This window comes from Phyllobates terribilis, unplaced genomic scaffold, assembly GCF_046119375.1.
Source record: "Phyllobates terribilis strain yellow unplaced genomic scaffold, ASM4611937v1 Scaffold_3__8_contigs__length_932513732, whole genome shotgun sequence".
NCBI lineage: Eukaryota > Metazoa > Chordata > Amphibia > Anura > Dendrobatidae > Phyllobates > Phyllobates terribilis.
The window spans coordinates 419,746,182-419,771,768 of record NW_027362763.1 but is presented as its reverse complement, the minus strand read 5'-3'; the positions used below and the strand labels follow the sequence as shown (position 1 = coordinate 419,771,768).

General features: G+C 43.7%; 1 protein-coding gene across 4 annotated transcripts in view; it reads right to left on the bottom strand.

Annotated features, from left to right (window-relative positions):
- Positions 1 to 13,107, bottom strand: part of LOC141259518 (cytochrome P450 3A9-like) — a 155,053-nt gene extending 141,946 nt beyond the window's left edge. For 2 of the 4 annotated variants that reach the window (XM_073675645.1, XM_073675648.1), the window contains exon 1: positions 12,905 to 13,107. The gene's annotated coding sequence lies outside the window, so the exon portion shown is untranslated. Of the gene's footprint in view, positions 1 to 4,922; positions 4,943 to 12,572; positions 12,660 to 12,904 lie in introns of those variants that run through there. The other 2 variants (XM_073675646.1, XM_073675647.1) reach the window with 2 other exon arrangements.
- Positions 13,108 to 25,587: the final 12,480 nt, after the last annotated feature.

Sequence of the window (25,587 nt, the reverse complement as noted above, 5' to 3'; positions counted from 1 at the left end):
TCGTCAGGTGCAGTTCGAATTTCTTCTCTTTCTGAATCATGAAGAGATAATTCTGCTCTGTCTAAGAACTCTTCACCTTCCTTAATGATTTTCAAGGTAGTTAACCTCTCTTCTAGATTTCGCAACTTTTCCTCCAACAGGGACACAAGCTTGCATTTCTGGCATGTGAAGTTTGGCTTTTCCACTGGCAAGTCTGTGAACATGTAGCAGGATATGCAGCTCACCAAATGGCTCCTGGACTCTTCCATGTTCTTATTGTTAATGTTCTGAAAACAGTGAAAAAAGCTTAAAAAAAAAGCTTCAAAATGCGCGCGCCGGTAGACGTGCGGTTTACCGATGTCCTCTTTTCAGCTCCAACAGCCAAAATCCAGTGTTCTTTGAGCTCACGGAGACTCTTCACTTACCCCAAAATGCAGTGGGAATATGCAAATTATCTCCTCAGGACTCCTCAGGACTCCTCCCCTGGTATAGTGTTACTATAATGGTCAGGGTGTGGACCACATATGGTTAATTTTGACACACCCATTCTAAAAAGGCACTACAAGTCAGTAGTTGATAAAAAGGAAAAAATCCCTATATAAATAAATATAAATACATACAGAAAAAATAAAATGTGATATATAACTGCTTACATGATTGTTGTATGTTACAAAGCTTTTTTAAAAACACTGTTAAAAACATTTATAAAAAATATATATAATACATACATATATAGGAAGACTAATAAAAATTATAACATATGTAAAACCATTAATAACAGTATCCAGAGGTATATTAATTCCTCCTATATCCCCTCAATAATATCATTCAGCTCATCTGGGTGTAAAGTGCCCATTTTAAATATCCAAAAGGATTCTTTACGATTTAATCTCTCAGTGCGGATTGGACAATTCTCAGGGATTTGTTCCACTGGTGTGACTTTTATGTTGAACTTTTTATTGCGTTTCAAGCACAAATGTCTAGATAGGCTGTGTTATATAAAGCCGTTTTTCGCATTATGCCTGTGTCCATTCATACGTGTTCTTAAAGTCTGCATGGTACGTCCCACGTACTGAACGCCACAGGCACATGTAATGACCTACACCACAAACTGGCTGTCACAAGACAGCTTGTGTAATTGGGAAACTTTCACCCGTATTGTTGCAAAGGATTGTGTCCGCATTGTGGTCAATAATTTCACAACAGTAGCATTTTTTCGAATGACATCATGTTACACCGATTTTTTTATAAATGTTCTTTCTATCTATGTTCCCATTTATTTGGATGATTTTCTGACCTCCCTGTGGTGCTGATTTTAAATTACTGGGATCAATAATGCCTCTCATGGTTTGTCCCCTGCGAAAGGTGATATTCGGTCTATGTGGTAGGATTTTTTTCAGATATGTATCCCTTTTGAGTAGATACCAATATTTATTCAATATCTTTCTGATGTCATTATTATTCCGATTAAAGGCTGTTATAAAATTATACTGCCATCTATTGTTTCTTTAATTTACTTCCTCACAGTTTTTACCATTTTTATCCTTAAATTTTATCAAACATTCGTCCTGAGTTTTCTGTAAATTTGCTGCATAAGCACTCATGGTCAATTTTTTTGGATATTTTTTATCATCAAACCTGTTGATTAGAATTTTGGACTGTTTAATATAGTCATCTGTAATCGTGTTATTTTTTCTGATTCTGTGAAACTGACTGAAGGGAATATTAGATTTCCATTTTTTATAGTGCGCACTGTAATAATGTAAAAAACCATTTGTATCCGTTTTTTTAAAAAAGGTTTTACTGACGATCCGTTTGGCTTTGTGTGATAATTCCAGGTCTAAAAAGTCAATTTTTTCCTTAATAGTTTTAGCGGTGAATGTAATCCCCCATTGGTTTCTATTCATCTCGCTGATAAACTGCTCCGCTTTATCCTCACTCCCCCTCCATATAATCATTAAATCATCAATAAAACGACAGTATAGCACTATATTATCAGTATAACGTTGTTGGTTTATTGGCGATGAGGACTCGAATAGCCCCATAAACAAATTTGCGAAACTTGGGGCTACCCGCGTCCCCATCGCTGTACCGAGTTGCTGTATATAGCGTTGGTCTTGGAAAATGAATACATTATGTTCCAATATAAACTTAAGACCTTTCAGAAGGAATTCCCTCTGAGGGTCTGGCATATCTAAAATGCCATTCAGATAGTGCTCCACCGCTTTTATTCCCAGATCGTGTTGGATATTCGAATACAAGGCGTTTACATCCATAGTGATGAAAAGAAAGTCATCCTCCCATATGATGTTTTTACATTCACTTAGTAACTGATTTGAATCCATTAGATATGAGGGTAAGGTTTTAACTATATCCTGCAGAAACAAGTCAATGTAATGGGACAGCTGACTTGTAAGGGAACCGATGCCGGCCCGGTGGGTTATTTAGACATTTGTGTACCTTTGGAAGGTGATAAAATATAGCTGTATTAGGATTCTTATTTATCAGAAATCTTCTTTCTTTTTTGTTTATAATATTTTTTCCAAATGCTTCATTAATTAAATCATGGTATTCCTCCAAAAACTTTTTAGAGGGATCCTTGCTCAATTTTTTTATAATATTTTTCATCAGCAAGTATTCTATGAGCTTCTATCAGGTATATCTCCCTATCTTGAAGTACAATCCCCCCTCCCTTGTCTGCTTCCCTTATTACTATCTTAGTATTTTCCTTTAGATTTTTCATAGCCCTCCTTTCTTCCCTAGGGATGTTTTGCTTATAACCATGTGTTTTTGTGTTATTATAATTTTTCTTTTTGGATTTTTCATTCACATTTTTATTTTTTATACCAGCAGTTTTTTCATTAATATTGCGAAATTCTTCATTTACCAACGAGAAAAATGTCTCCAAATTACTGCCCCGGTGGTGAACCGGGTTGAATTTGGACTGTGGGCATACTTCTTTATGTAAAAAACTATCCAAATTTTCACCAGGTTTTTCCATTATATGTTCAGCTTTATCATTTTCTGAACATTCCTGTATAGAAAAATGACGTGCTATTGTAAGCATACGGATATACTTATTTAAATCTATAAAAAGGTCAAATGCTTTTGCTTCTTGTGTTCGACAAAAACCTAGACCTTCAGAAAGAATAGTTAATTCCGATTTAGTCAAACAGTGTTCAGAAAGATTAAAAATCTGGATTGTATTTTTCTTGTTATTATTTTCTTCTGCTATAGCTTCTTTTCCTTTTCTACAGTCTGCACTTTTTTTCTTTTTTCTCCCTCCTCTGGACCCCCTGGGCCTCCTTTTCTTTTTAGCGAATTTGTGGAGGTTTGGGGGAAATATTTCAAAATCGTGTTTATTCCCCCTTCTTGCACAGACATTGGTACTGCTGACCATTATAGTAACACTTCTTATAAAAGCTGGTCAGAACTAAGTAGCACTTATAGCAAAATACCTGAGGAAGACATTTTATTTGTCGAAACGCATTGTATGTATGTTTTTGGAGAAATAATAAAGATCCATATAAGATAATACTATAGCTTGTACTTACAAGTTATTCGGGAGCTCAAATAGCCTGGAGGAAATCTTTTTCGGACTTATTAAACCTGACAGGGCACACCTGTGAAGTGAAAACCATTTCCGGTGACTACCTCTTGATGCTCATCAAGAGAATGCCAAGAGTGTGCAAAGCAGTCATCAAAGCAAAAGGTGGCTACTTTGAAGAACCTAGAATATAAGACATATTTTCAGTTGTTTCACACTTTTTTGTTAAGTATATAATTCCCCATGTGTTAATTCATAGTTTTGATGCCTTCAGTGTGAATGTACAATTTTCATAGTCATGAAAATACAGAGAAATCTTTAAATGAGAAGGTGTGTCCAAACTTTTGGTCTGTACTGTACGTATAAACCATTCTGTGCATTATCTGCAAAGGGAATATGAACATTGTGAAAACATAATGCGGTAGCTACTGGCTCTGCTACATCTTAAAGGTACATACACATACAACTTTGGGGCATTACATATCCCCCCCCTTTAAAAATATGCATGTCCTCATGCATCTGGAACAACCTATAAGGAGAGACATACATAAAATGCAAACAGTAAAATATTATGAGTCCATGAGTCTCTGAATAAATGCTGTAACCTGCAGCATTATGGGTTTGAACTTGACCACAATTGGTAACAGTTTCTTTGAGGCCAGTTAGTGGCGCTATTTCAGTTTTAGGGAAAGCACTTATTTGGTTCTTAGGCTGGTTACATGGGCTACTGCAAGCGGGAACTTGGCTGGAATCTGCTTCTAGTCCCAGGACTCTAATGGCCATCTCCTTGAAGTTTAAGAAAGAGCTGTCTTGGTTCTGCAGGGACAGTATTCTCAGCGGAGTTTTGACAGACTCTGTACTTGCCCCCTGTACAAACTGGTTTCTTAGGGCGTGATCTGCATTCATCACTTCATGAGGGTCCACCTGACTTATAGCATGCAGTGGTTCTTGCAAGCTAAGAGCAAAGTCTCTGAGTGACTCATCAAGCTGCTGTTTTCTGCCAAAGAACCGCATTTTTAATTCTGGGACAGTTCTGGTATCAAAGTGGCACTCAGTCTCTCAAAGGTTAGTTCCACAGTTCTTTTCTCAGTATGGGGCCAGGATTTTACCTCCCTTAGAGCTGCTCCACTCAGTTGCACAATTAATATTTCCACCTTCTGTTCTGTGGACACTGGATAAAGTCTAAACATAGCTTGCATCTTTTCTCTGAAGTCTCTTAATTCATGGGCATCCCCTTTATAGCTTGGGAGCCATGGTGCTCCAAAATAATAAGGCATAGTTAGAGGCATTGTGTGGGCCATGCTGGAAGCTCCACTATTGCTGGACAGATCACACTCTTTATCCACAGACATTTTGTACAGTCTATTATAGTCAGCTGCCGGTACAGTTTGCTTACCCTCTTCCAGGGATGCTGTGCCTTTAATTCCAGCTATGCATATGATCTGATTCTATATTACTGCAGGGATCAGTGTTGCTACTCTGTAATCCTGTGTATGAGGCTGAACTTCCTCTTATTGGGTGTGCTGTGCTGCAGTTGGGTGAAGTATGATGAAGAAGGCTGAACTTCACTCTGGTGCTGTGCTTGTCCTCACGGTGGCCATTAGCACATGTACAGTTCATTAAACTCTACAGTCACAATGGCTGGGGTTTCTTGTGCACCTTTTATTTAGTAGGATTCTGTTCGTGGACGCCAAAATTCGTGTAATGCCAGTGATGCACTACTCTGCCATAGATCACACACAGGTGGTGTGCTAGTATTACCACTTCACTAAGGCAGGAATAAAAGTAAAAGAAAATGTAGTTTGTGACGCCAGGGTGCACTGTATTAACTTCTGTTTCCTGGTGTGATGTTATGTTGTGCACCCGGTAGTCCAAAAAAAAGAGAGGCCCATAGGCTATTGATAAACTTTACTTCTTGCAAACAAATACAGGTAAATCCAGACATGATTCAGCAGAGATTCTATTGCAATGCAGCAAGCACTGCTGCTTTCCAGTATGATAATGCAGATACGTAAATTGTGCGGTGATTCCTGAGTCCTAGCTTCTGCTTATCTGTATAGTCCTTATCACACAACTAATTGCAGCTGCTACTGGGGTCTCTCATACACCAGATATCTGGGCTTCCATACCTGTTCTTCAGATTATCACAGGCAAGACCAGACACCACACAATGTCTCCTCCTCTCTCCTTCTCCCTGAGCACTCTGAGTTAAAGAAGTTGTCCGGTACTTTTTTTAAATTGCCCAATGTATTCAGCATGTGGGCATAAGTATATTTGTAAATACCTTGTGTTGCTGATAATGCCTGTGAGCGGCGCTTACAGGCATCACGTGACCCCGCGCTCACAGGCATCACGTGACACCACGCTGACGTCACGACAAGTGAGGCATGACTCGTGTCACACCCAGCATCCACCGCGCGCTTTCCCAATGAACGGGGAGAGGGCGAACGTGGAAGAGGGACCCTCGGCTGCAGCCTGGACTTGTCGTGACGTCAGCGGGGTACGTGATGCCTGTGAGCGGCCAGTGATAGCGCCGCTCACAGGCATTATCTGCAACACAAGGTATTTACAGAGATACTTATGCCCACATGCTGAATACATTGGACAACTTAAAAAAAGTATTGGGCAACCCCTTTAAGCTCAAGACCTTGGTCAAGTGGTATAACTATGTGACCTTATTGCCATATATGGAAAGCAGGCTAATTCATTAGCTCTTAGTAATCTGATAGCAGAACACAATAAGTACATCACTTTATGCATATATGAACCATTCTGTACATTATCTGCAAAGGAAATATGAACATTGTGCAAAAATAATGCGGTAGCTGCTGGCTCTGCTACATCTTAAATATACATACACATACAACTTTGGGGCATTACATGTGTACTTACACATACAACTTTGGGGCATTACATGTGTACTGTATATAGGGAGCTATGAGCGGCCTCCTACTGTATCTAGGGAGGCTACCTGGGGCCTTATACTGGATATAGGGAGATACGTGCGGCCTCATACTGAATATAGAGAGTTACGTTCAGCCTCATTCTGGATATAGGGAGCTACGTGCGGCCTCATGCTGAATATAGGGAGCTATGTGCGGGGCCTCATGCTGGATATAGGGAGCTACGTGCGGCCTCATGTTGGATCTAGGGAGCTGCTTGTTGCCTCATGCTGGGTCAGGGAGCTACATGCGGCCTCATACTGGATTTAGGGAGCTACATGCAGCCTCATGCTGGATCTAGGGAGCTATACGGGGGCTCATACTGTATTTAGGGAACTACGTTCGGCCTCATACTGGATCTAGGGAGCTACGTGCGGCCTCATTGGATCTAGGGAGCTATATGGGGGCTGATACTGTATATAGGGAGCTATATGGGGTCTTATAATGTATATAGGGAGTTATGTGGGGGCTCATACTTTATATACACTGTGTTCCAAATTCTTATGCAAAAAGTGTTTAGGAGTGATAAGGTAAGAATTTTTTTGTTTGTCAGTTAAACTCATTGATGGTGATGTGTGTCAGGGCTCTTTATATCACTGTAAGCAATTGCAGACACCTGTGCTAATTAGTTTGGCAGGTGTGTCCAATGAAAGGCAAGACTACTTAAGAAGGCTGTCCCACATTATTCAGCAGCCTACATTTTCTGCCAAAATGGGAAAGAAAAAGGATGTGTCGGCTGCTGAGAAGCAACAAATTGTGGAGTGTTTAGGTCAAGGCATGACTACAATCAACATTGCCAAGACACTTCATCCTGATCATCGCATAATCAAGAAGTATGTAGCTGATTCACAGTACACACGTGTGCGTGCTGATAAGGGCAAATTAAGGACTCTTTCCTACAGGCAATTACGTCAGGTTAAAAGAGCAGCGGCAAAAAAGCCTTGTCATAGCAGCAGACAAGTTTTTGAAGCTGCTGGTGCCTCCAACGTCCCCCGAACAACAAGATGCAGGGTCCTTCAGAGGTTTGCAGCTGTGCGTAAGCCATCCTGAAGACCTCCTCTATCCACTGCACACAAGCAGAAACGGCTCCAGTGGGCCAAACAATACATGAAGACTGACTTCAAAACTGTTTTGTTCACCGATGAGTGCCGTGCAACACTCGATGGTCCAGATGGATGGAGTGGAGGATGGCTGGTTGATGGACACCCCATGCAAACACGGCTATGGCGCCAACAAGGAGGAGGTGGAGTAATGTTTTGGGCTGGAATCATGGGGAGAGAGATTGTCGGCCCCTTTAGGATCCCTGAAGGGGTAAAGATGAACTCCATAATGTATGTTGAGTTTCTCAAACAGCACTTCCTCCCATGGTTCAAGAAGAAGAACCGTGCATTCCGCAGCAAGATCATTTTCATGCATGATAATGCACCGTCTCATGCTGCACATCTAACACATCTGCATCTCTGGCTTCTATGGGCATAAAATGGGAAAAACTTATGGTGTGGCCCCCATGCTCCCCTGACCTCAACCCCATTGAGAACCTCTGGAGCATCATCAAAAGGAGTGTCTATGATGGCGGGAGGCAGTTCACATCTAAGCAACAGCTCTGGGAGGGTATTCTGTCCTCATGCAAAACAATTGAAGCAGAAACCATCCAAAACCTGACAAATTCAATGGACGAGAGAGTTCAGAAGCTCCTTTCGAACAAGGGGTCCTATGTGCAAATGTAACATCACCTAGAATAAAGTTTTGAGTTGAAAACTGTTTGATTTCAGTTTGTAATAACCTGCTAATGCTTATAATTTCAAAAATGACCATTTTTTTGTTCTTTATTCAAATGAAAAGGTTGAAAACTCTGCTGGGCATAATAATTGGGAACATGCATTTTGAGTGCAGTTTGAGTTTTTTATTTTTTTAAAAATATACTGTTATCATAGGCAGTTTGTACAAAAACCTTTCAATTGTTCTCTAATAGTTATTTGACTGGAAAATTACAATGACTGCAATTCATATAGGTAATTTGGGAAAATCTTAGAAAATATTTTTGCATAATAATTTGAAACACAGTGTAGGGAGCTATCTGGGGCTTATGCTGTATATAGGGAGCTATATGGGGACTCATACTGTATATAGGGGGATTATGTGGGGGCTCATACTGTATGTGGAGGGCTATGTTGATGGCTCATACTGTATATAAGGGGATGTCAGCATACTTAATTGTGCTCAATATTAAGTCATAAAATTAGTGTAAAAAAATAATTATAATTAATATGTTAATATTAGTATTGAGCAGAATTAATTTCAGCCTATTGTTTCCACAACAGTCACGATCTCTCTGTGCCCCCTCGGGAAAATTAATCTCCCATCCCTGCTCTATTTTATATAGCGCTATGTTATGCTTAGTGCTGTACATAAGAGTAAAATTTGCCTGATGCGCTATGCGCGCCACTAGCTTTGTCTTTTTCCATCTACAGATGTCACAAGAGCCCCTGTGTGTTATTTCACGTGACCTATCACATGATTTATCAAAGGGGATCATGTGACATGTCGCATGATACATTGGGTACCTGTGGGGGGGGCCCACACCTTCTAAATTGCCCGGGGCCCTGGCTACTCTTAATCCACCTCTGACTGTAACGCAGTGGTCCCCAACCTTTTTTACATTGAAGGCCACATTTTGCTCTGAAAAACAATCACGAGCCACAATCTGTGCGAAGAAATTATCAAAGCCATATTTTGAAAAATAATAGATAACTAAAGTAGCTATGGCCATTGTAAAACTTGGGCCTATCATGTCCGCAAATTTAGAAATTGACTGGGTCTGTATGCAGCTCCCTGTGCCTGTCCACTAGTGCTATCTATATGCACTAGTCTGCCTTTAAATCGGACCAGACTACAGCACGCAGCGATTTTTTTTTTTTTTTACAGCACATAAGCTCACACCTGGCAGTACACAGGCCGAAAATAAGTTAATTTGAGCATATCTTAAAGCACCACTCCAGCTTTTGTACCACTGGAAAGGTGCTTTAAATGTAATTTCCATGCACCCTGTCTGATACTCACCTGCTGCCGCCTTCATCCTTTTCCAGCGTCGCTCCAGTCGGTCTCCAGAGAAAAGTGACCTTCCTGCAGCTCCAGTGTTTCATGGAGCTGTGCTGAGGTCACTTTTCAATACAAGTCTATGAGAGCCTTATTCTGGCCTCGTTCTGGCCTCATTCTGGCTCTCATAGACTTGTAGTGAGAGCTTGTGATGTACCTTCTGAGTTCTGGCTAGTCAGAAGCTGAGCTCACAAGATGGTGCCGTGGGACTAGAGTGGCACTGAAAAACGGTGAAGATGCCGAAGGGTGAGTATATGATCGGGGGCAGGGGACTTACATTTAAAGCACCACTCCAGCGCGGGAAAAAAATGCTGTGGTGGTGGATTAAGACTGAATTAAGAAATCTGCATATCAGGGTTCCAGCACGGACCATGATTTTTCGGGCAGACCGCTGGACTCCTGGTGTGTACTCAACAGCCAGGAGTCTCATATATGAGACTGTTAAGTTGGGGATAGGAGACCCACAGTAAGGCCATGGCCCCACTACCGGTATTTGGTTAGTATTTTTTCTCAGGAGTGGGAGCTAAAACCAGGAGTGGGTGATAAATGCAGAATTGGTGACTTGTTTCTATTATACCTTTTCTCTGATTGTTCCTCACCTGGTTTTGGCTCCCACTCCTCAGAAAATATACTGACCAAATACTGATAGTGGGGCCGTGGCCTAAATTCTTAAATCGCAGTTTCAGACCGTGATGTATGAATGTCTGAATGAGGCCTTAGATCAATTGTGATAAATCTGCTGTATAATAAGATTGTCTAGTCTAAAGGGACAATGAACAATTATCATGAATGGGCATTCCTAGAAACTCTCTTTACACAATAATCTTGCAATGTAACCGGGTTGACAATCAACTCATGAACAAGCAAAATGCTTGTCTGGTGAAAACATTTTTAAGCAGGCTTAAAAATCATTGTTCTATTAGCGAATAATCCTGTGTAACCAGGACTTGTGCTGTCAAGAACAACGGCAGTCTAAGGGCCCCGTCACACTAAGCGATGCAGCAGCGATCCCGACAACGATACGACCTGTCAGGGATCGTTGCTGCATCGCTAATACATCGCTGGTGAGCTGTCAAACAGGCAGGCTCACCAGCGATCAGGGGAGCAGCGATATCGTGGAAAGAATCGTTCCACGATGTCCTGCTCCCGTTACCAGCCTGCTGCAAGCAGGAGCAGGCTGGTAACTATGGTAAACATCGGGTTACTAAGTGCGCGTGTGCCCCTAGTAACCCGCTGTTTACCATGGATACCACTCTGCTACGGTGTGCGGGAGCCTCCGCGCACCGTAGCAGAGTGGTATCCATGGTAAACAGCGGGTTACTAAGTGCGCGCGTGCCCCTAGTAACCCGATGTTTACCATAGTTACCAGCCAGATCGTTGGTCCCGCTGGTCACACACAGCGATGTGTGCTGGCCAGCGGGAGGCCAACGACCAAAAAATGGTCCAGGACACTTTGCAACGATCAGCGACCTCACAGCAGGGGCCTGATCGTTGCAAAGTGTCACACACAGCGACATCGCTGGTGAGGTCGCTGGTGAGTCACCAAAACCGTGACTCAGCAGCGATATCGCTAGCGATATCGCTATGTGAGACGGGGGCTTAAGGGATCTGTTACAGATTGTCCAGTGCATGTCATTTAGGCTGCGTGCCCACTATGCGTTTTTCAAGCGGAATTTCCGCAGCGAAAACGCTTAAAAAACACTTGGTAATACGTGCCCCATGGTCCCTAATGATAATCTACATGTGCTGTGCACATGCTGCGGAAATTCCCGCTGCGGATTATCATTGCGGAAAAATATGCAGCATGTCCATTAATTTTGCAGACACGCAGCGTAATTGCCGCCATTGACTTGCATTGAAACGTATAATATCCGTGTCAGCACATTTGCACACACGGATATTATGCAATTCTATGTGCGGATGGTACCCGGGTTTGGAGAAGAGGAGACTCTCCTCCAGACTCAGGTACCATAGAACCTGTTAAAAAAAGAATTTAAAATAAAAAATAAAGATTATACTTACCTTCCGATGGCCCCCGGTTGTTTTCTCTGCTACGTTCAGTCTGTTGTACGGCTCGTGATGGTCTAAAAGGACCTGCAGTGACGTAATTTAGTCATGTGACAGGTCATGCGACCGCTGACATTGGCGGTCACGTGACCTGTCACATGACTCAATGACGTCATGGCAGGTCCTTTCACACCACCGCGACCCATACAACAGACCAGATGGAGCGAAGAAAATACCGGGGGACATCGGAAGGTAAGTATAATCTTTATTTTTTATTTTTTAACATTCTTATTCTTTTTTTTAACTATTACTTGGTCACACTATATAAATCCATGCCGGATGCATGGATTTATATAGTGTGACCAAGTTGTCAAGCACTTTTTCAAGTGATGCTAAAATCGCTTGGAAAAGTGCTTGATAACCCGCATGCAGAAATGCATGCAAAAACGCTTCACTTCCACTTGTCCCATGCATTTTTCCTGCCAGGGAGAAGCGGAAAAAATATGCAGCATTTCTGCATCGTGGGCACTTAGCCTTAGCGCGGTCTGCCTGTGTATATAAGCTTTTAAACAATTGGTAAATATTTAATACAGTCATCTGGTGTGAACATATCCTAAGTTTACATTGTGTAACTATTACACAGGATTGATTAATCCGCCCCAATGTTTGCCATTCGTGGCCTAAATGCCACCATAAACATTAGGCTGTCAGCCAAACCTACAGATAATGACCATTTCCGTCAACATTCAAATGTTTATGGGGGTCTCAACTCTTCCAAAACAGATGATGTCAGGGAAAATAAGGGTCTAGCTGTCTGATTTTGGACTGATGATTGACACATAAGTCATATTGCATGACTCGTTAAAGGGTTGATTGTGACGTATAGGATTGCTGCTTCCAATAGGTGGCGCTATAGAGTACAAGTCCTCTTTTTCTCTGAAGAGGCAATTTGCATATTAAATTTCCCAGAGGAGCATTGCATGGCGAATAAGCCTCCTTACCTTGACGTGCCAGAGCTGGTGTGTCACTCTCCATAAGGAGAAACGTTACCCCTTAGACCTCAGTCCAGAGCCTCTCACCTAGCCAAATCAGTTCTCATACTTTGCACTGATGAGGGCCAACAGCCCGAAACACCGTGTCTGCAAATTGAGATTCTGATTTGGCTTTTATCCTAAGTCATATTGCACGACTCGTTAAAGGGTTGATTGTGACTTGTAGTATTGCTGCTTCCAATAGGTGGCGCTATAGAGTACAAGTCCTCTTTTTCTCTGAAGAGGCAATTTGCATATTAAATTTCCTAGAGGAGCATTGCATGGCGAATAAGTCTCCTTACCTTGACGTGCCAGAGCTGGTGTGTCACTCTCCATAAGGAGAAACGTTACCCCTTAGACCTCAGATTTCCTCTATGACTTTACAATTCTTTTACAAGTCATAAATAACATAGAAGCCTTCAGAAGTGCTTCAGAGGACAATGAATTTGCACTGTAATTTGTTGCCCTGTGCAATCAGAAAACCTTATGTTTATCGCTGCTCAGTGACATAAATAAACACGGGTTTATCAAAGTTTAAAAAAGTAATGTTCAAAGTCCAGTGGCATTACATCAGTCCTTTGTAGTCACTGCATAGTAACAGTAGTAATACACATGTTCTATACAGTGGGTACAGAAAGTATTCAGACCCCTTTAAATTTTTCACTCTTTGTTTGAGTGCAGCCATTTGGTAAGTTCTAAAAAGTTCATTTTTTTTCTCATTAGAGTACACTCTGCACCCCATCTTGACTGAAAAAAAACAGAAATGTAGAAATTTTTGCAAATTTATTAAAAAAGAAAAACTGAAATATCACATGGTCATAAGTATTCAGACCCTTTCCTCAGACACTCATATTTAAGTCACATTCTGTCCATTTCCTTGTGATCCTCCTTGAGATGCTTCTACTCCTTCATTGGAGTCCAGCTGCGTTTAATTAGACTGATAAGACTTGATTTGGAAAGGCACACACCTGTCTATATAAGACATCACAGCTCACAGTGCATGTCAGACCAAATGAGAATCATCAGCTCAAAGGATCTGCCCAAGGAGCTCAGAGACAGAATTGTGGCAAGGCACAGATCTGGACAAGGTTACAAAAGAATTTCTGCATTACTCAAGGTTCCTAAGAGCACAGTGGCCTCCATAATCCTTAAATGGAAGAAGTTTGGGGCCACCAGAAGTCTTCCTAGACCTGGCCGTCCAGCCAAATTGAGCAATTGTGGGGGAAGAGCCTTGATGAGAGAGAAGAATCCCAAGATTACTGTGGCTGAGCTCCAGAGATGCAGTAGAGAAATGGGAGAACGTTCCACAAAGTCAACTATCACTGCAGCTCTCCACCAGTCGGGCCTTTATAGTAGAGTGGCCTGACGGAAGCCTCTCTTCTCAGTGCAACACATATGAAAGCCTGCATAGAGTTTGCTCAAAAACACATGAAGGACTCCCAGACTATGAGAAATAAGATTCTCTGGTCTGATGAGACGAATATAGAACTTTTTGGTGATAATTCTAAGCGGTATGTGTGGAGAAAACCAGGCACTGCTCATCACCTGCCCAATACAATCCCAACAGTGAAACATGGTGGTGGCAGCATCATGCTATGGGGGTGTTTTTCAGCTGCTGGGACAGGATGACTGATTACAATTGAAGGAAACATGAATGCGGCCAAGTACAGAGATGTCCTGGATGAAAACCTCTTCCAGAGTGCTCTGGACCTCAGACTTGGCCGAAGGTTCACCTTCCAACAAGACAATGACCCTAAGCACACAGCTAAAATAACAAAGAAGTGGCTTCAGAACAACTCTGTGACCATTCTTGACTGGCCCAGCCAGAGCCCTGACCTAAACCCAATTGAGCATCTCTGGAGAGACCTGAAAATGGCTGTCCACCAACGTTCACAATCCAACCTGACGGAACTGGAGAGGATCTGCAAGGAAGAATGGCAGAGGATCCCCAAATCCAGGTGTGAAAAACTTGTTGCGTCATTCCCAAGAAGACTCATGGCTGTACTAGCTCAAAGGGTGCTTCTACTCAAAACTGAGCAAAGGTTCTGAATACTTATGACCATGTGATATTTCAGTTTTTCTTTTTTAATAAATTTTCAAAAATTTCTACATTTCCGTTTTTTTTCAGTCAAGATGGGGTGCAGAGTGTACTTTAATGAGAAAAAAATGAACTTTTTAGAACTTACCAAATGGCTGCAATGAAACAAAGAGTGAAAAATTTAAAGGGGTCTGAATACTTTCCGTATCCACTGTAAGTAATGGAGGTTAATGGTTGAACAACCATTGAGCGGTCAGCTTGGAAACACTTGTTAGGCCACGTTCACACGTTCAGTTTTTTACCTCAGTATTTGTAAGCCAAAACCAGGAGTGGAACAATCAGAGGAAAAGTATGATAGAAACACGTCACCACTTCTGTATTTTTCACCCTCTCCTGATTTTGGCTTACATATACTGAGATTAAATACTGACAAAATGCTGAATGTGTGAACGTGGCCTTAAGCCGATGCAGCCAAACACATTATAGTCCATGTTGATCATTACAGTAATTCAAACAAGTCATACATGATCAGTGAGAACGAGCAAGGGATGAACTCTCCGTGAATATTCTGGGAATGTTCAGGGAATTACAGAAATGTTCTTTAATACAAACATTTTTTGTAGACTTGAGACAACCATCATTTTGTGGGACCCTCTAATCACATTTATAATTATATACAAAAAAAGAGACAGTATTCCATACGAGTTTAAAATGCACTTATAGCTACTATGGATTGCTGTCTCCTTTTTTCAGTATGAATTAATACTGGTTTGAGGTTTGAAACCTGGATTCTTGCACCCATAATTTTCTTGGACTTGTTCTGCTTTGTCTTTTTTTTGTTTCTATCTATCTATGTATCTATCTATCTATCATCTATCCTATTGTTCAGAAAATTAAGTGAACACTTAAAGAGTAACTGTCGTTTTAATTTTTATTTCATAAATCAATAGAAAACATGAAAATAAGCATCTTTGTAATATATCTCATCAGAGAAATCTGCTTTCTCTGCCAAAATTGATCAATCATTATCAAAATTTACAATTCTGAGGTAAAATCTGTATTCAGTGAAGACAGACTTTCCCATTACTGAGATAGGAGATGGCAGTTGCTATGGATACAAGTCTATGTAGATAGGAGTGGAGGGTGGAGCTCTGTCTCTAGCTCCTCTCCCTCTCATTTACATAGAATTGTATCCATCGCAACTGCCATCTCCTATCTCAGTAATGGGAAAGTCTGTCTTCACTGAATACAGATTTTACCTCAGAATTTAGATTTTTGATAATGACTGATCAATTTTGGCAGAAGATATATTACATGTTATGATCTGCAACATGTACTAAGGAAAGATAGGGGAAAGCAGTCCCTACAGTAAGACTAAGTTGAATCCCTACAATGTAGCGGGCTGCCTGTTCCTAGTGAACAGACCCGCCTTCGTCCTCGGCTAGTCTGAACGAAGACTATAGAATTAAGGGAGGGATCCCTAAAAGAACTAAGGACTGCAACAAAAATGGGACACCTCCTAAACAGAGAAGTTGTTGCAGAACACAAAAAGACAAACTGACAAAAATGTACTAGAGGTCCCAGAGGACCAAGCGAACAAGAAAGAGAAAGGCACCGGAGCACCAGGCTAGAGAAACAGTCAAACACTGAAGTCCAGCACAGCCATAAGGGCGGAGCTGTAATATAAAGGCAGATGGTCACGTGACTGCAAAACACAAGATGGAAAAAACAAACTGGAGGGTTCTAACAGTACCCCTTCTTTTATGAGGATTCTCCGGATCCTCCAGGCCCAGGCCTATCCGGAAACCTCCTGTGGAAAGCTTTAACAAGCCTAGGAGCAGAGACATCATCTGTCCTTACCCAGGAGTTGTCTTCGGGAGCGAAACCCTTCCAGAAGACAAGATACTGTAATCTCCCTCTATGCCATCTAGAATTCAAGATACGAGAAATTACATATTCGCCATCTTCCACCACAGGAGGAACTGTGACAGTGGCGTCCCTATCAGATACGTCAGCCTTTTTCAACAAGGATAAGTAGATAAATTAGCGTGCACAATGTCATTAGGCGAGGTGCAGATGCCATGGACTGGTGAGCCCAAGACAATGTACTAGCGTTAATTCATCGCACTCTCTTAGTTGTGATATAGTGTAATTTATTGATACAGCATAAATCAGATTAATCAGACCAGTGATGGGTGGCGACAATATATTGGGACCTTTAGGCCTAAATTGGCCTTATTCAATCCAGTCGCTACTGCAAAGAGAGGATAATTGTATGAGTACAACATGAAAATGATAAACAATTAATCATGAAATTACATAGGAAAATAACACATTAAACAATAATTAAGCAAATCATACAAAATCCTAGAAAAAAATTCCAAGTTTGTTAGGTGGACGTATAGAGCACCAGGAACTGGAAAAGTTTTCTACTGACCATATGCCCCTCCTCTATCTATAACCACCCCTTTAATCATATCTAAAAATCTTTGGTACCTCCATCCATTATACCCCTGTAACTACACGCCATCCCACTCTTTTCTCTATGGCCCGACCACCCCTGCAAGCATCCTGCATAAGCGCCCATCTGATAGCGCTATTACACACACTGCATAGGCATCGCAGTACACATTGTCTGGTTGGTCTCCATGACAACCCATGAAGCTGGAGCATTGGCCGCACCCCTTACGATTTGGCGTCCACTCAGACTGCACAGTGCCCTCTGACCATTTGCCCCCCTCTACTAGTTACCATCTCTCCAAGTCATACTTTGGTACCTCTACTCAGTATACCCCTGTGCTGACACGCCATCCCACCCTTTACTTCATGGTCCGGCCTTCCCTGCTAGCATCCTGCATAAGAGCCCATCTATTATTTATTTATTTTTTTTACTAAGCTGAAGTCCTGGCCCCGCCCCTTCCGGTTCAATCACACTGCAGGCTTTAAGAAGGGCGCCCCTCACAGTCCCTGAGCACGGCCTCCCATAAGCAAGGCGCAGCCCGCGCCGCTACTCACCATTACCAGCTCAGCCCTGCCATCGGCCAGTCACTGACTTCTACTAGTAAGTACACCTTTTTGAAGGATTTACTATACTTCATCTGCACAGTGCAATTTGAGTGACACCTAATGCCACCATCCCCTTCCTCTCTAGAACTACTGAAACCAGCATTACCTGTATCACTAAGAGGTACCCTCCTTCCATTACCTAACCTACAGCAGCAGATCCAGCTACTATTATACCATAACACCTATACTCTTTCAGTCTATCCCTACAGAGATCTCACTCCTGGTCTTAAGAATAGCCTAAATCCTCGACCCCTACATCAGCCAGCAGCAAGTAAGGTTTTCTGGTGTATCTCTATGTACTCTGTACCATGATTACTTTATATTTTCTTACCTTCAACTTGTACGAGTTTGTTTCTCCCCTTTCTCCTCCCCTTTTCCAGTTCCTGGTGCTCTATACGTCCACCTAACAAACTTGGATTTTTTTCTATGATTTTGTATGATTTGCTTACTTATTGTTTAATGTGTTATTTTCCTATGTAATTTCACAATTAATTGTTTATCATTTTCACATTGTACTCATACAATTATCCTCTCTTTGCAGTAGCGACTGGATTGAATAAGGCCAATTTAGGCCGAAACGTCCCAATATATTGTCGCCACCCATCACTGGTCTGATTAATCTGATTTATGCTGTATCAATAAATTACACTTTATCACAACTAAGAGAGTGCGATGAATTAACGCTAGTACATTGTCTTGGGCTCACCAGTCCATTGCATCTGCACCTCGCATAATGACAGAGTGCACGCCAATTTATCTACTTATCTAATGAATGCTTAGGCGTTTGTACCAGTCTACCAAATGTCCTCTAATACCTTTGAGTATGATAATGCAACCAGTAATAGTATACTATCACTAGTTACTACATCTAATGATTTCCTCAGACTTTCTTCTGAAGAGATCCGTACAAGAGACTATGAGAAAGAGAGACGTAAACTAGTCTCTTATGACCTACACCTCACCACTCTCGCAGAATATCACAGACAAGGAAAAATCCCCAGGGGTCTACGGAGTCATCTACGGAGCCCCACTCTCTTTTCCGATAATACCGAGTATTGCCAAACATTCAAGAAAATCCTGAATAAGTGCTCACTCGACATAATTATCTTAACTGTTGAGTATTTACAGAGAGCTATTAAGGACACAGAAAGAAGCATTGCAGCAATAGAAACACAACTGGCAGCAAACCTATCCTCAGTCGATTTCAACAACCTCAAAGCCAAAACAGACAGGATTATTTTGGAGCATCAAAAGACACTACCGGAGCGCAAGAGGCAGAAATTTCAACGTGATAATGACGACTACGCCAACGATCGGGTATATCGATGGCACACCTCCTCAACCAACTACTCTCATCGACAGCATCTACAACGCAATCAAGGCTCCTTCAGCTCCGGAAGCAATTCTTCAACTGGTCCAAAAGGACAAAGTTTTTTATGGAAAGGCAGACGAGGAGGTCACCAACGCGTAAACCCACCAGAAGATCTCGACGGACAACAAATGACCACCCGGTCCCAGGTAAGATGACCAACCTGTTGAGGAACATTTCAAGCTACACCCTTACTCCAACCGAACTACAGGTTCTGCAGAAAGGCCTTTCCTTCAGTCCCACACCCAACTGGGACGCTTTCCAGCTGGAGAAGGACCTCCAATGGTTTTACCGTTTGATACGCCTTAAGACTCACTTTGGAATTTCTGTCGAGACATCCGTGCACAGAGTTCCCCCAACCGAGGGTAATTCTGTACCGGAACTCTCCATCACTTCTCTAGGATTGCGTAATGTTAGTTCATTCTCACCACCACACACTAATCATGCAGCCAAAACCACAATATCCCTCATTGACAAAGATATTAAGGGCCTGCTACATGAACAACGACTAGGGTTCTATCGCACACATCAAAACCTCACTAAAGATGAAAAACAAGCTCTAAGGATCCTCCAATCCAACAAACAAATTGTGATTAAGCCAGCTGACAAGGGAGGGGCCACGGTCATCATGGATCTGGCACACTACACTAATGAAATCAATCGCCAATTATCTGATGTAGATACGTACACTAGAATCTCACACGATCCCACCAATACCATCCATTCGAAGATTCAGGATGTACTCAGGAGATACCACTCCCTTAATATTATTGACTCAAAAACGGTCACATTTTTGACCAATCCACATCCTGTAATTCCAGTTTTCTACACATTACCTAAAATCCATAGATCAACTACTAACCCACCGGGCCGTCCCATTGTGGCTTCCACCGATTCCATCCTCTCGCCCCTAGCTAGATACCTTGAAAAAATTCTCACGCCATTGGTCCAGAAAACCAAAGCCTTTTTACTTGACACTAACCAGTTCCTGGACATCATTAGGAACGTTCCGGACACTTCCCCTGACTATACTGGTTACAATGGATGTGAACAGTCTGTACACCTAGATTTCACACACCAGAGGCCTAGAAGCAACCGCACATTTACTCTCCCAGTCCTACCTCTCGCCAACTTCAATCCAATTTTGTTTGTAGCTACTCTCCTTAGTACTACATGAAACTACTTTATGTTTGGGGACGATTTCTTTGTACAGAAGCGTGGTACCGTGATGGGATCAAATGTTGCGCCGGCCTATGCAAATGCATATATGAATAAATTTGAGGAGGATTACATCTACCCTAATGAATTATTTAAACAACATTGCAGTATATACCACTGCTATATAGACGACATCTTCTGCATTTGACAGGGACCCATAGACTCATTGATTACCTTTTTTAATACACTCAACTCCATCTGGCCTGAACTCCAGTTCACACTAAACTATGACCTGACTCAGATCTCCTTCCTGGACACCATTGTCCTGAAAGACTTGGATGGTCACTTAACAACAGATCTATACACAAAACCCACAGACTGTAACAGTCTTTTGCACTATTCTAGCAGCCATCCTAGGGCTACCAAGAACAGCCTGCCCCGCTCCCAGTTCCATCGTGTCACACGTATCGTTAGCAACCCGGACCTCCTCCCCGAACGCCTACAGACCATGTCACAAAAATTTCAAGACAGACATTACCCTACCAAACTTCTCGAGGAGGAATGATCAAGAGCACTACAACCTAGGCAACAGCGACTTCCCTCACACAACACGGAACGCATCCCATTCGTACACACCTACCATCCACTTATGTCAAAAATACATTCCTCCATTAAGAAACATTGGCCCTTACTCTCCAGAGCCTACCCAGATATACCGGCTTTCTCCAACCCAGCCCTCATGTGCACTAGAAGAGCCCCCAACATCAGGGACAAGATCATCAAGGCTGACATAGGCAGTTCCCAGACCACCGCCTCACAACGCCTTCTCAGCGCAAGAAGGCATGGTACTTTCCCCTGCCTGAGCTGTGCAGCTTGTTCAAATATCACGAAGTCTGATACTGTCACGCACCACAGGACGGGTAAAAGATACCCTATTAAAGGGTTTTTCACATGCGATTCAAACTTTGTCGTATATGTAATCAAATGCCCATGCGGCTTGCTTTATGTAGGAGAAACCACGCAACATATAAGAGCTCGCATCGCTAGCCACAAGTCCACGATTCGCTGCGGAAAAAACTGGCTCCTCATACCAGACCATTACTCTAAGCATAAACATACCGTAGCGCAATTACGATATCACGTCATTGAACAGGTCCCTAGACCAAGGAGGGGGGGTAATTGTATCTGGTTACTCAAGGATCGTGAGGCTTACTGGATTTATACCTTACAGACACTCGCTCCTAAAGGTCTGAATAGGGAAATAGATTGGACCTATTAATGTTTAATCATATGAATCTCTCCTTTTCAGACACACTAATCCGTGTCCTCACCCGGGGTAAGTAGGCGAGATTACCCCGTCCCTTTACTAACATTAACCCTTTTCTAACACTAACCCTCTCCTTACTAACGTGCCACTCTACTGTGTCTACTGACTCTATGCCCCTCCTCTATCTATAACCACCCCTTTAATCATACCTAAACCATAACTACACGCCATCCCACTCTTTTCTCTATGGCCCAACCACCCCTGCAAGCATCCTGCGTAAGTGCCCATCTGATAGCGCTATTACACACACTGCACAGGCACCGCAGTACACATTGTCTGGTTGGTCTCCATGACAACCCACGAAGCTGAAGCATTGGCCCCGCCCCTTCCGATTTGGCGTCCACTCAGACTGCACAGTGCCCTCTGATCATTTGCCCCCCTCTACTAGTTACCATCTATCCAAGCCATGCTTTGGTACCTCCACTCAGTATACCCCTGTGCTGACACGCGATCCCACCCTTTACTTCATACCATAACACCTATATTCTTTCAGTCTCTCCCTACAGAGATCTCACTCCTGGTCTTAAGAATAGCCTAAATCCTCGACCCCTACATCAGCCAGCAGCAAGTAAGGTTTTCTGGTGTATCTCTATGTACTCTGTACCATGACTACTTTATATTTTCTTACCTTCATCTTGTACAAGTTTGTTTCTCCCCTTTCTCCTCCCCTTTTCCAGTTCCTGGTGCTCTATACGTCCACCTAACAAACTTGGATTTTTTTTCTATGATTTTGTATGATTTGCTTACTTATTGTTTAATGTGTTATTTTCCTATGTAATTTCACGATTAATTGTTTATCATTTTCACGTTGTACTCATACAATTATCCTCTCTTTGCAGTAGCGACTGGATTGAATAAGGCCAATTTAGGCTGAAACGTCCCAATATATTGTCGCCACCCATCACTGGTCTGATTAATCTGATTTATGCTGTATCAATAAATTACACTTTATCACAACTAAGAGAGTGTGATGAATTAATGCTAGTACTTTTTCAACAAGGAAACATGAAACACAGGATTAATCTTCCAGGAAGTAGGGACATCCAACCTAACAGCAGACGGGTTAACAATCTGAAGCACTTTAAATGGATCCACAAACTTAGGACCCAGTTTTTTATAGGGAATCCTCAACCGCAGGTTCTTTGAGGACAACCAAACCATGTCACCCACAGTAAACAAAACCTCCTTACGTTTCCTGTCAAAATACTTCTTGGACTTCTTGTTAGCCTCTTGAAGGTTGCAACGTACATTAGTCCAAACTCTCTCCAAATCACCAGAAAAATTCTCCTCCTCCGGCACCGCCGACCCCAATTTGGAGAACGAACCAAAAGACGGATGTCTCCCAGTACAACAAAAAAAAGGAGAACACCCAGCAGAGGAGGATGTATGATTGTTAAGAGCAAATTCTGCGAGAGGCAGAAACTAAGACCACGCCTCTTGATTGTCCGCCACAAAACAACGCAAAAACTGTTCAACATCCTGGTTCTTTCTTTCAGTCTGTCCATTAGACTCAGGATGAAAACCAGACGAAAACGACAAATGGACTCCCAACCTGTCACAAAAAGCACGCCAAAAGCGAGCCACAAACTGAGGTCCTCTATCAGAAGCAATATCCGTGGGAACGCCATGGAGCTTGACAATCTCCTTAACAAATGCCTTAGCGAGTGTCTTGGCGCAGGGCAACTTAATGAATGGAACCAAATGACACATCTTACTAAAACGGTCCACAACCACAGTAAAGCCCTCGGACACAGGAAGATCAGTAATAAAATCCATTGTGAGATGCGTCCAAGGCGCACTAGGAACCTCCAGAGGGCAAAGCAACCCCCAGCAGGAGTATGTGAAGCCTTTGACCTAGCACACACAGTACACTGACGCACCTGTAGCGCCCCGAGGACTTGGTCGCTACAGAGGTATTGCACCACAGCCAGAGGTGTGATATCCCACTCCCGGGTAAGGATGGAGTATGGATCAAGGCTCAGTAGGCTGCATACAGCACACATGCCCCATTTCCGAGGGACAGCTCAACGTGCTCCCACTAGAAAGAAGTGCAGGCACGACCGACTATGTCCCTGGCTGGAGTGGGGAGGGGGGTGGAATACCCAGTGCTGTAGGGGCAGATAGGGGTTGGTTCCTGAGCATAGGTAGGAGCCCATTGGTTGCTAGTCACCTGGGCTCATGGTCAGAGGGAGGTATAAAAGGTGGGCACCATCTTAGAACAGTGTTCAGTTCAGTTCATTCAGTCTGTGAGGAGAAGTGGAGAAGACAGGGAGCAGAGGCTCTGTAGGAGCTCTGCTCAGAGGCGGGCCTGAGAAGAGGCCGGGGGCAGAGAGAGAGAGAGAGAGAGAGAGGAGAAGGAACAGTGGAAAGGAAAGGGAACAAGACCAGAACAGAAGTAACAAGTGAAACAGAAATGCTCAGGAACAAGAAGGAAGAGAGAACCCTAAGGACCCAGGAGTCTGCGGGTGACGGGTTGGCAGAACAGGGTACCGGATCCCAAATTGGTGGAAGCTAATCATCTTCAGCCAAGAACCGGAGGTCGTGACCAACCCTTGGTGCAACCCCTCGCTACACCTTGCTAGGAAGGCATACCATATAGGGTCAGGGACGTGGGCACGTAGCCCTCCCAAGAGAAGGCCCGCGGGAGCTGGACATAAGCTTGGTCACTGGTGGGGCACGAGCCAGAGAAAGGACGGAAAGGAGCTTTGAGACATACTCCAGAAAGACCTGGGAGTTGACCGAATCCCTTGCCTGGTGGACGCAGCACGGCTTGGGTGGTCACTGCTTCGTGAGAGTGACCTGGAGAATACAAACTGTGAGTAAAAGACATTGGATTGCAACACGTTGTCTGTGACTTCTTGCTCCTCCGGCACTATTGGTATTGGGACTATCTGCACTATCACCCCCACCATCTACGACACTGCCCTGGGGCTGTACTCTTCCCGTGGGGAGTCACACTACCTAAGCTGCATACACCATCAGCCCCAGCGGTCTGCCTTGCAGCGGCGGTCCGCACTGACCGCATTCCACGGGTGGCGTAGTCGGACATTAAACCACAAAAACCCCACAAAATACCGCCATTCGCCTGACTACCCTGAGCCACGGGACCGGGTTACCGCCACACGGAGACTACAACCCCCAGCATCCTACAAAAAGCCCGGTTCCGGGTGCCCCGCGTCCCAGGGGGCGAGTCAACTTTGGCGTAGTCAGCAGGATTGTAACCAACCCGTCACCAGCGGGTATTGCGTGCCTGAGAAGAAAAAGACTGTATTATCGAGGATTGACTGTATTGAAAATGGCGCCCGCCCCGGCAGAACGGGTGCCATAATGTGCGCGCCAAAAGACAACAGGAGGCCACCTCCCATCGTGGGCCAGGTCCCAGAATGGCGCCAAAGAAGGAGCCCGCCCCGACCAGCCATGAATGCGGCTGTGGAAATGTCCATCAGCGTGGGAGGGCTGCCCCTGAAACTGACTGTCACCGAGTTGCCCCAGGACCACCCCCAATGGGGGCAGGAAGTGAAGAAAACCGTGGGGCAGGGCGCGGTCTGGATCAGTCTAGACAGACCGCACCCGGAAATGGAGGAAGCGCCCAGCAGTACCAACACCTTGGTCCGGAGCCTGCTGCAGGCCGCACTGCGATACAGCCTGGTGGAGATCCTGGCGCAGCTCCCCAGGGACCCGGAGCGTGTGCAGGCTGCGCTGGAGGACTTGGACCGGAGGATGCTCCGGGCGCAGCAGAATGCGCTGGCTGAGTGGAGAAGAGAGATGGCCCGGCAGGCTGGAACCCGCCAGCAGGAGGCGCCACCCGCAACCTGGAGCACGCCTGCCTCCGAGGATGGTGCAGGAGGGACGAAGGCCGGAGACGACGCCGCGGAGGGAGCCGCGAGGACTGAGGCAGGTAATGGGGACGTCACCACCCCGAGCCCAGCAGCTGCAAGCCTGCCCCAGCCTCCCGTCGCAGAGCCCGAAGCCCTACTCACCGCACCCGTTACCGCGCCGCCACTGCTCCCAACTAGGCCTCAAGCGG